Source organism: Lemur catta, chromosome 22 (genome assembly GCF_020740605.2).
Source record: "Lemur catta isolate mLemCat1 chromosome 22, mLemCat1.pri, whole genome shotgun sequence".
NCBI classification, from domain to species: domain Eukaryota; kingdom Metazoa; phylum Chordata; class Mammalia; order Primates; family Lemuridae; genus Lemur; species Lemur catta.
Window position 1 is genome coordinate 26,715,186 of NC_059149.1, and position 12,218 is coordinate 26,727,403.

The window sequence follows — 12,218 nt, forward strand, 5'->3', positions numbered from 1 at the left end:
CCGAGGTTTGGCCACACTGCCCAGAGCTTTAGCTTCCTCCGACTTCCAATGAGCCACAGGGTCGCCATCAGATAGCAATCCCATCATTTCAGCTTGTATCTGTCTCCTTATATTTTAAGCTAAAAGAGGGTAAGTGGTCGGGAGTGTCCAGCTTTGGCATTGTCTTTGGCATCTGCTGGCACCACGCCCTCCCTGGCTCACTCTGTGCCTCTCCTCTTTCCACCTTTTTCTCGTGGATGGCTAGCTCCTTTTGTGCTGCCATCCACCCTCCTCTGTGGTTTGGCACATGAAATCTACATCTCATCTTGCAAAAGTTCCACTTTTCCATTTCCAAATACTTACGGGATGTAGAGGTCCTGTTGTAACTCAGTTCTCTTTCAAAAGATTGGCTACATGTGTTAATTCCCCATTTTTTGTCAGTGGCACTTCTATCTTCTCAAAGCCCCCAAACCTCAGCCCAGTCATCTTTGATCCTTGTCTCTGTGTTTAAGATGTCCTCCTCATGTGAGTCTTGGTGGTTCCTTGCCTGGGGTCTGTCTGATGATGCTCTTCATCCCTGTGTTAGACACTTCCTGTAACTTACAGCTGACCTCAGCATTCCAGATCTCTGCTTCCACCCCCGAGGCTGACTCCTGCTCTTAGCTCCTTCCTCCCAGGTTGCCGTGGGCTGAATGCTTATGTTCCCCCACCAAATTCATATGTTGGAATCCTAACCCCCAAGGTGGTACTGTTAGGAGATGGGGCCTTTGAGAGGTTAGGAGTCATGAGGGTGGAGCCCTCATGGATGGCATTAGTGCCCTTATAAAAGAGATCCCAGAGAGCTAGCTAGTCCCTTCCACCATGTGAGGACACAGTGAGAAGGCTCTGTCTGTGAACCACAAATTGGGCCCTCCAGACACCGAATCTGCTAGCACTTTGATTTCGAACTTCCGGTCTCTGGAACTGTGAGAAAGAAATTTCTGTTGTTTATAAGCCACCCAGGTTATGGTGCTTTGTTATAGCAACCCGAGGGACTGAGAAAGGATGTTTTCTTTCTTCCTCGCTGGCTGCCTAGGTCTGTTTCAAGGCTGAACTGAGCTTCTTCCACTTCTAAACTGCCTTTGGGGACTGTTTCAGCTTAGATTGTTCTTGGAATTGGAGGTGGAGCTAGGTCCTGGAGCTCTGTTTTGTGCTTTCCTTCTGGTGTCTCTTGTTGGGGAGATAAAGGTAGAATCAGAATCCCTTTCCTATATTTGGTGCTCAGTGATAGCCATTTTTCTTCTCTTATGTTTTCTGAACTCCTACCTTAGTTACAGTACCCTGTTGGCATGACCAGAATTCTCAGGTTCTAGCTGCTAACTTCCTCCTGGATGTCCTATCAAAATGCTCTTCCCGTTTGTTGAGATACTTAACTACTTTGACTCGTGATGCCAAATGCTTGATTTTTCCTTGACCAGAGACCTGCCTATCCTCTGGGCCATCTGGAACCTTTTCTCTAAGCTGGGCCTCTCAAGAAAGATGACATAGGGTTATTGCTCAACATAAAGAAAGACATGGTTCCTTATATTTCTGTAGGACTTTTGTACCATTTCATGTGAGTGCATCTATGGTGTTTCTCAGCAGGGTATATTTCTGATCCACTAGCTTGTTGAATAAGTGTATTACATTTGCATTATAATACAGCAAAGCCTGGTAATAGTGAAACTGGAAGAAATGCAGTGGCAATATGTTTCAGTGAATATATTTTCATTACATTTAAAAAAATGAAGAATAAAATTTAAGAGCATTGAATGTCTTCCCAGAGCATGTGTATAAAATGAGTTCTTTTAAAAATGTTACCATGGTAAAGTAATATTAGTGTTGAATTTTCCTTGGTGAATTTTTCATATTTTACCTTTGCTTTTTTTTTTTTTTTTTTTTTACAAAAAATTTGTAGTTTACTGTTAGGAAATTTATAGTTTGCTTAGGTCACATACAATGTGAAAAATTAAAAAGCATTGTTCAGATGAGGCCACAAATTATTCTTTGGCCTGCTGAAGAAAAATCTGATATTTTAACAGATTGTCCCCAAAAGGGAAGAGTCATGAAAATGAAATACTTTGAGAGAATTCAAAGCTTTCCCAGCTGGAGAAAATGAAACCTGAAGTAAAAAATTGTGAATGTATTGTCATTAGCAGATGAAAAGAAAACCACATTAGAGTTTGCAGAACGGAGTAGCCAACTGTCAAACTGAGCCCTGAGAAAACATGGAACTGCTGAAAACCCACACTGCCTTATCTCTTCCTAAGAACCAATGTGTGAAGAGCTACGTCATCTTGCGGTGAGCTCTTTGCAGGCACTGCTGCTGGTCCCTGGAGTGTTTCGCTGACCACTCGGCGTTCCTTGCATGCCGAGATGTGTGCACTGGCACAAAGAAGCCCTGCCTGGGGACTGCAGTGGCCCCATAGCAGAGGAGCTCAGGCCCTCTGTCCCTGACAGCCCCACGCGGTTGCTGGGAAACCGCAGAACACCACAGCAGCGACCTTCCCCCAGCCACCAGTCCCCTGAATGTAGCAGAGGTGGAGAGGAGCCCATTGCAGGGAACTTTTTAAAAAAATAAAGAAAAGATTTTTTTTTTCTTCTTCTTTAGGATTATGCTCATATTAAGAAGCTGTGTGGATTTATTTCAATACGTGTAATAAAAGGGAATAGTTATTTTCTGGTGAAGGTTAGGCACTGGATGGGTAGGATTACGTAGCTGTTTGCTGCAGTAGTTTTGGGCAAACACACATCTGATTTAAGGAATAAGCTATGTAAGTATAAATTTCCAGGCATAAGATATGAGCCAAAGGATTTCTGTTAATATAATGATCGAACTCAAGCCTTAACTATTTTAGTTCATTAAAAACCAGACAGTTATTATTTTTTTTTCAGAATAAGGAGATTTATGAAAGAGCTGAAGCCTACGCTTCATTTTATGTATACATTTGCTGCAGGACGTATAGGATGGTTGATAAACAAAATTGATATAATTTTGGCAATGAGGATTCGCCATTGTTTATATGGTTATATTAAACTGATGAGGAAGGCACCCAGTGGTCTCTGCTGTCAGTGTGTAGTTTCTCCACCCAGTGGCTCTGGGAATAGCCCCTTCTCCTGCCCCACGGTGCCTGGCCCCACCCAGCCTGTGCTGAGGTGGTGCCTCCGTGCCTTGGGGCCTTAATACAGAATCTTCAACCTTATTTATATTTTTGCTCAAAGTGTGATCTGTAAGTTTTGAATTGTTTTTTATCCTCTTCTTCCAACTTCCCAACTAACCAGTGTCCAGACCCAAGAGAGCGTTCTTCAAAACCTTTCTCCTTGTTCATAAAACCACACAGACAGACAGACATTCATTGCTGGTATTTTATTAAGATAAAAATGGATCAGATTCTATTTTCTGCACCTTGCTTTTTTTACTTAATAGGTACAGCATGAAGATAGCTCCAAGTCAGCTGGTATATCTATATCTTTAATATGTTCTTTTAGTTTTAAATTAATAGACTTTGTATTTTTGAGGAGTTTCAGGTTTATAGAAAAATTGAGTGGAAAGTGCAGAGTTCCCATACATTCCCTCCACTCCAGGTTTTCCCTACTATTAACATGTTGCTTCAGTATTTGTTATAACTGATGAGCCAGTATGGATACATAATTATTAACTTAAAGCCCATAGTTTACGTTATTGCTATTGTACTGTCTATGGGTTTTGACAGATGTATAGTGACATGTATCTACCATTGCAGTATCATACAGAATAGCTTCAGTGCCATAAAAATCCTCTGTGCTTCATGTTTGTCCATCCTTCCCTCCCAAGAATCCCTGGCAAACACTGAACTTTTTTGCTGTCTCCATCGTTATGCTTTTTCCAGCATATTATATATTTGGACTTACACAGTATATAGCCTTTTCAGATTGGTGGCTTTTTTCACTTAGCAGTATGATTTAAGGATTCTTTATGTTTTTTCCTGGCTTGATAGGTGATTCCCTTTTATCACCAAGTAATATTCCATTGTATGGATATACCACAGTTTGTTTATCCATTCACTTATTGATTGGATATGTGGATCACCTAATATGTGCATCTACAATTCCACATTATTCTTTGATCATTGAAAGGTAAACCATTGGGGTTTTGTACTTACTAATTATTAGCTGGTAGAGACATTACATGCTGCATCTCTGTATGCACATTTTATTCCAGTCTACTCTCGGCAGAACATGGCTTGTATTGATAATACCTCTTTTTCTTCTCTTTGCAGACTTCCTCTTACCCATCACTCCCTCCTCCCTCGGTGAGGTCTTCTCTTATTGCCCGACCCATTTTGACCGTCCTCTCCTATGAATTCTTAGCACTTATTTTCATTGCCACTTATTTGGAATAAAGCCATATTGTTTGAAGACTTCATATGTTGTCTTTTTATTAAGTCTATAATAGTGATTTAACTTTAATGTATGTATATATTTTCTCTGTAACGGTGTTGCAAACTTAGCAGGGCCTGACTTATTTGGGTCCCCTGCACCTAGGCATGTTTATGTTACACAATAACTATTGGTTAAATGAATGAATGAATGATTGAGCTTATACTCTGTGTAATATTATGTTTGGAAGTTGTCTGTTCAATAAAATCCTTTTAGTATAGTGCAGGTTAATAGATATTAATATTAATGGATCTCAATAAATGGATGCTGTGTTTTTAACTTACCTTCCAGCAGAAACTATCCATCTTTAGAAATTTGATTACAAGTGCTCGTGTGTGCCCAGCGGCTGACTTTCCAAATAGATTAGAGGAGAGCTGAGTTCTTAGCTTCTACATTACAATTTGTATTTAATATTTATGGAAGAGAAGTTCTTCCTACAAATGTGTAAGACTATTGGTGAGTGAAGGAAATGGCTCCCAGTGTGACAGAAGAAAATATCTTAAAAAGATCCACAGTTATCTGCAGTTTTCCCAAGGTTGTGTTTACATAAAAAAAAGACATTGTTTTATGTTCTAGAATCAAGAGATGATTTTATGATACAACAAGTTCCATGAAGAACTTTCTTTAGGTTATCAGTCCCAGCATAACTACTGCAGAGATCACATAGCAATGTTCGTCTCTGGATTTATTGAGGTTGCTGTGTTCCTTTAGCATCCTTCATATTTTTCTCCCAAGGGTACCACTTTCCTCCTCTTTCTTAATACTAAGATATGGAAACTCATTTGTGCTGTGGTGTGTGATGCTGGGAAACGGATGCTTGTTTATTACCTCTCTCTGCAGGACCTTTCATGGCCACAGGTAGACGTTTGCCGCCTCTGTATGAATCGGTGGCATTCAGAGGCATGTTCTGTAACGAAGGGCCAGTTGTTGGGTGGATACTTCACGTTTGGACAGTGAATCTGAACCACACTTTATATGCTCATGAGCTACGTGACCTTGGACGAATTTGCCTCAGTTTTCTCATTTGTAAAACAGAGACAGTGGCCCCTGCCTCACATGGATGTTTCTGGGAATAGGTGACACAAGGGGGAAATAGCCTAGAATGGTACCCGGCTCCTGCCAGATGCACAGAATGTTTATTTCGCCATGCAGTGCATCTGATGGGGACATTTCGGGCACAGCTAACTGCCATGCTGTCGCCCCGTTTTGTAAGAGTGGCTGGTGGCTGCGTCACATCCCCTGGCCCACAGAAAGGGCTGCAGTGTGGGGCTGGGAGGCAGCCCAGCCTCAGGTGCGCAAAGACCTTGAGCTCAACTTGAGTTCCAGCCTCCTGTTTGGACGGACTGGCCCCTGGATCCACCCATGAGACAGGGAAGTAGATTATTACTTAAGCCCATGTTCCTTTCCCCTTGGGGGAAAAGAGAGTCTCTCAGATGACTTTTGGTGGCCAAGATGTGTGCAGGTGCACAGCCCCCATTCTCCACGCCTCCCAGAGACGGCGCCTTCCCCCCCTCCCGGGCCGACTTCTCTGTGGGCCAGTGAGCTCCCTGTCGCAGGAGAGTTCAGGCCAGGCTGGGAGGGCCCCCCCGCATGGCAGTGGCTGCAGTGGTCGGCCTCTGAGTGCTCCCCGCTCGGGGCCCATTCCCCTAGGGCCCGCGCCTTTCCCGGAGTGTCTGCACACGGCTCCGCTAGAGCGCGGAGAGCACCCAGGGGTGGGCTGTTGTGGTTCCCAGCGTTTAAGAGCAGAGGGTGAGGAGCCTCTCAGGACATTTGGGCAAAGCCTTTAGAAAAGCAAAAGGAGTGTTCTGGAAACCAAGAGAGGAGAGAATATTGAGAGGAAAGGCATAGCCACAACCGTTGGGTTTGGCAACCAGGAGGCTTTGGTGACAGTGATGGAAGCGGAGGGCAGAGCCCGTGACCGTGGCCGGTGGGGGGCCGTGGAGAGCAGGCGGACCCCTCTTCTCTTCCAGCAGCTTGGCTGGAAAGGAAAGGAAATAGGGCCACGGTTATTTCAGTTCAAAAGGGACGTGGTTTTTAAAGATGGGAGAGACTTGAAAACGTGTGTATTCTGAGGTGGAAGATACGACAGGATGCTGAAGAAAGTAAATCCATGTAAATAAACTTGCACTGCTTTTTGCCATTTTTCATGTGGATTCTTGTCTCACTTTTTGGCCACCTGTCCCCTTTTGTTTGGGGATTCATGGATATTTTCTTGGTCTCCTTTCTTCCTCTGTCTGCCCCTGAGGTTTCTGACCCCTCATCTGCTACTGGGTTTCCCACACTCCTGTCCCAGGTGCCATCAGAAGCACATGGAATCTGGGTGTGGAGGCTGCTTCTTGTCCTTTCGGGACTGTTGGTGTCATTGGTCCTGTTCATCCATCCTCAGCCACGCGTTAACCCTTCCTAATTACCTTTCAGTTGTTATTGCAGGATTGTGTGTGTCAAGACACAAACTCCTGTATAAACTAGCTGCTTTATTGTTAACCTTAACAGTTACCAAGTGTTGCATTGTGAAAGTTTGGGTCCCCCTAATCCTCCACCCCTGCCTTAAGGAAAACCTTTACTAGTCTTTCATATTTGGTGCTTCAGAGCTAAGGACCACAGGACTCTTGGTCTAGCCAACAATGTCCATAAGCCACTTAAAGCTTTTTTGTCATGGCCAGGCTTGTTCTGCCCATCAAAGCCAAGGTGAGAAGCCACTGTGGCCCTGTGGAATGACCACTGAGGGTAGACTCAGGAGTTCTGGGTTTTGGCTCTGCTACTAATTTGCTGTGCAGCTTTGAGCAATTTACTTACCTTCTCTGGTCACACATTCAATTACCTATAAAAAATGCTCGCAAGCAAAAGTCCTGAAGGTTCCTTTCCCATTCTGACCTGCAGTGATTTTAAGTGCTGACTTTGTATTGTGCTTGGCACTTCCTCTATTCCCTTCAGAATTAATCTCCTTCCCTCTGAAGCTTATGAATTGTATCTCTAAGCCCCGCATCTTTCCTGCATGGTCTCACTAGCTTTCTTCCCCTTTGTCTTTCTCTCTGTTCTCTTTTCCCCTCGAGGCAAAGGCAGAGAGAGAGAGAGAGAGAGAGAGAGAGAGAGAGAGAGAGAGAGAGATAGAGAGAAAGTGGAGGCATGTGGCCCGGCAGCTAATACAGTCCCGACTTCTCCTGACAGTCTCTTAATCTGGAGGAAGTTACTCTGGCAACGGTGAACCCATATCCCTGCCTCTGAACTAACTTTATCCTTCCTTATTATTATTTCATTTTGATGGGACAGCTTCTTACAGATTTTTTAAAAATCTGATTTTCTTCCTGAAATTTCTTAAAGAGACCAAGCCTATTTTCTCTATCTGAGCATTTGAAGCAAACCGCACAGGAGCAGGAGCATGCTATGGGGTCCTCGGGGAGCGCGGGTCCCTTCTGCGTGGGCTGCATGCGGCAGTTGGTTCCTTGCCAGCCTGCAGCTGTGTGTCCTGAGTCTGCACTGTGCTTACAGCTTTCCCCTCCAAAGGCTAGTCTCCCCCAAGTACCCTGTGCCGGGTCTCCCGGGCTGCAGAAGGCTGAGCAGTGAGGCATAGTCCTGATGAGCTGTGGGTCTCGATAGAGAAGCAGCCAGTGGAAAACAGAGTCACTCTGAGGTTGGATGTCACAACGCAGATTGAAGCAGAGGTGGTGCAGGGCAGGGTAGGGCCGGGCAGATCCAGGCAGAGGGCAGTCCCACAGCAGCATCAGGAAGGGTTTGATCAGGGCGTATCGTATGAGAATTAGGGCAAAACAGGCCACTCTGGACCATTCCACATGGAGGGGCCTCCTTCGATGCTGCTGGCTCCTTTCATGACCCCCTTTGGGGGACTGAGCCTGGCATCCTATAGCTGACGGATGTAACCTGGTCTGAAGCAATCTTTAAGGTCTCTCTAAATTCCGAGTGTGTGTGTGCACGCGGGCAGGTGCTTGTGTTCTCACGGCTACTTCCGCCTCTGGGTTCCTGCATCCCCACTTAATGTCGCTTTCACACAGAATTGATCCCTTTAGCGTTTTCTACCAAAACCCCACCGTTACACACGTGAGGATGTCCAGCCTTTCCTGCAGATCCTGGCAGAGTGATGGAAGCGGGGCCACACTGCATGCGACACAGAAAGAGGGGACCTTCCCTGGGCCGACCTGCCGTGCAGTGGCTGCAGCTTCTCCCTGGCCCTTCCCAACTTGCAGAGCAAAGCCGCCCTGCCCTCCTCCCCATCCCTCCTTCTGAGAAAATGTAAATCTTCTCTTCTCCCACAAAACAGACGGAGCAGCTCTGTTTGGCATGGGTTCCAGCGAACGTCTGTGCTCTGAGGGGCTCACTTTGACTTCAGAATCCTATGGAGTTACCTTCTCAAACAAAGACTGTGGACTTTGTAGACATTGACCTTGGGGCTTGCACTGGGTGCCAAACCCAGTGGGAGAGAGGTCAGGGAGGGGATGATGAGCAGTGACAGGGCTTGGGGGTCCCTCTCTGTGGTCACACGTGAAGGCAAGGACTGTGTCGGCTTCCTCATGTCAGCCCCGGAGCACCTACCAAGGTGCCTTGAACAGAGTAGAAATTCAGTCAATATTTACCGAACGCAGAGATGTGCTCAGCACGGTGCTAATGGATGATTAAAAAAGTTAATAATCTCTGCTCTTAAGGAGTTTAGAGTCTAGTCAGGAAGACAAAAATAACAGATGAGAATAATTAAGCCTTGAATCTTGTGGCACTGATGGAGGAGGGGGGGTGCATTTATCAAGAATTTGGAAGCGCTTAACCATATTTCCATTCTTTGTTGTATATGTAGCATTTAAATAAAATCGTGACTCCTATCCAAGTTATCACTCACTTGGATGCATTTTTTTCCATATTAAAAACAAAAATGTAAAGCCATATTTTCAGGGATTTTTAGAGGGCACAAAAGATTATGAGTTTCATTTTAGCATTGGCAAATGATGATCTAGTTTTAACAGGTTAGTTTGAATTCAGTAAAATCTAAAATGTTAGTTTTGTTTCTGGCTAATATTCTAATGGAAAGACATTTCCATGGGGGTATTAGAGTAAAATACTGTTTTTGGATATGTGACACATTTCCTTGTATTTTTAAAATCTCTTGGGTATTTTAAGGGAAATTTAATCCATCTGATTTTGATCCAAATATAATTTACTCACAATAATGGAGAAATATTTGATATCCAGAGCAATCTATTGATGCTCTTAAAGCTTTTCTCCTGGGAAATAAGAAATCACATTTTTCCAAGAGTGAATACAAACCTACAATGTCTAATTTTTCTGCTTATTTAACAAAGCCTGAGTTAAGTATGAAATTGGGCAGTTCCAGATCAGCTATTTTTGTTTTTAATTTTTTGAGTCTTTCTTTTAAACCATGGGAAAGAAATTTTCTTCAAGGAGATTTTCTTTTTTTTTCCTATTCTGACAATTTAATCTGCTATCCTGTGGTTTTTTTTTCCCTCCAAACAATGATTTTGGAAGATTTAAGGTAATAACACAATTTTGATGTCTGTGGATTAATGGTGTCGGTATTCAAGATGTTTCAGACCTGTCAGAAGCTTAGAAATAGCATTTAAATGTGTTGCTTAATTTTAATTTTAAAATACTTTCGCTGAGAATTAGATACCAGTCCTAAGTGAGTATTTTGAATTTAAAACAGGGTTTAGGTACAGCCAAATTTTGCACTCTTGAAAGGCCTGAAATCCATTTATAAATAAATTAGAGGTCTTTATATCAGTATTACGTTTTGGAAGTGAGAAGTGCAAGAACTTGGGCATTGTCACCTTGGGTGGCCACCCGGGAATGGAGGGGGCAGGGCCTGGTGCTTCAGTGGCCTTGCTACTCTGGGATGCTGTTTTTTGAGCACCCTCTGACGTCTTTAGGGAGCTTGACCTGACTTCCAGGTTCTGACTTCTTCTGGCCTCCTAAGGATGGTGGTGTTCCCAAGTCTTCTCTTCCTCGGGGTGGGTTTTGCATCTCTGACCCGGGCCTTAGCCTTGCTCCTTCAGTTCCCCCAGGGCAGGGACCCCACTCCTGCCCTGCAGCCCCCTGCTGCCCACGGGAAGTGGCAGTGACCCCTCCATGCCCCGCTGGCTCATGGGATCTGACGCCTGGAGCGTTGCAGGAGCCTTCTGGTCTCCCCTTCTTTTAGTTCCTCGAACAAATCTTAGCTAGATAAATCTTCCTAAATATCGTTTCCCATGAGAGTCAGCTCAGCTGTGGTGGTTAGGGGCACAGACTGGAGACAGACTGCTGGGGCTCAGTCCCAGACCTGCCACTTCTTAACCCTGTGACCATGGTCAAGCTGGTTATACTCTCTGTGATGATCAATTTCCTAGCCTGAAAATGGGGTTGATAATACCCTTAAGAGGTAGACATTATTATCATGAAGAGTAAATTAAATAAAAGTTTAGAACAGCATGTGGCACGTAGTAAGTGCTAAATAAGTATTAGTTGTTGTTATATTTGTCATAATCATTCCTAGATTTAGGAGTGGAGATTGCTGGTTCCTATGATAAGTGTAAGTTTAACTTTTTAAGAAACTGTCAAGCTGTTTACCATTTTATATTCCCACCAGCAACGTATGAGGGTTCCAGTTTCTTTGCATCCTTGTCAACACTTGTTATTGTCTGTCTTTATCATTATAGCCTTTCTAGTGGGTAATGAGGGATGAATTGAGATGACTCCTGAATTTTCAGGTTGAGCAATTCGATGTTTGCTGCTACCATTTAATAGGAGGCGGAGAGAGGAGTGAACCCAACACCTCCAGCACTGCCACACCAGGGATCAGATTTCGATGTGAGATTGGGGGGGACACGCCAACCATACCCACACCATGGCAGTGCTGAAGGGATGAGTCACATCTTGGGTTAGTACTGAGAGGGACCTTGCCTGCCGGCTGGGATGCCCAGTGCACACGGAGAGCCGGGCAAGTCATGGGGACAGAAGATTTGGTGACATGTGGAGGGGGCTGGCTTTCAGAATTATGAGCTCACTAGGGCCTGGCCGCATGAGAGGGAAGACAGAAGTAACTGGGTGCTTTGAGGGGGGCTGGGGACCCAGGGGAGCAGGAGCCATCTGAGGAGTCTGCACCCAGAGAGCTGGCGGCAGGGAGCCGTGCTTGGGTAGGACCGGAAATGCCACAGTTGGCTGGGAACGAAGAAGTCAAATCCAAGTGAGGCACTAGAGTTTGCTGGATAGATTCCTGAAGCAGATTCAAGTGGACAAGGGTCTAGTTAATTTAGAGTATTTACTCTGTGTAAGAGGCTAATTTTGTTGAATTTCTGTGTCAGTTTGGAGAATCTTGCCATCTTAACAATATTAATTCCCCCAGTTCATGAACACCAGGTGCCTCTCCATTTACTCAGGTTGTCTGTGATTTCTTTCAACAATGTACTTTTCATGCACATGCCTTGTACTTTGTTAAGTTTATTTTTAGGTACTTTATTCTTTTTGATGCTATTGCAAATATAATTGTTTTCTTAATTTCAGTTTCAGATTGTTCACTGCTAATGTGTAGAAATGCAACTGGTTTTTATGTGTTCATTTTTGTATTTTAACTCATTTACTAGTTATATTAAGTTTTTTTTGATGGATTCCTTAGGATTTCTAGATTAAGATTATGTCATCCATGAATCGAGGTAGGTTTGTCTGAATTTGAGGAGGCTCCATACTGTTTTCTATAATGGTTGTACTAATCTACATTCCCACCAACAGTGTAGAAGGGTTCTCTTTTCTCCACATCCTCACCAACACTTGTTATTTTTCATCTTTTTGGTAATAGCTATTTTAGC

At 44.0% G+C, this 12,218-nt stretch overlaps 1 protein-coding gene and 1 long non-coding RNA gene across 3 annotated transcripts in view; both read left to right on the forward strand.

Annotated features, from left to right (window-relative positions):
• Positions 1-12,218, forward strand: part of MSRA (methionine sulfoxide reductase A) — a 273,018-nt gene that overhangs the window by 8,514 nt on the left and 252,286 nt on the right. The window lies entirely within an intron of this gene.
• On the forward strand, positions 494-4,375 carry LOC123626534. The gene is made up of 3 exons (XR_006730897.1): positions 494-504; positions 2,154-2,299; positions 4,257-4,375. It is a non-coding gene; the product is annotated as an uncharacterized LOC123626534 (long non-coding RNA).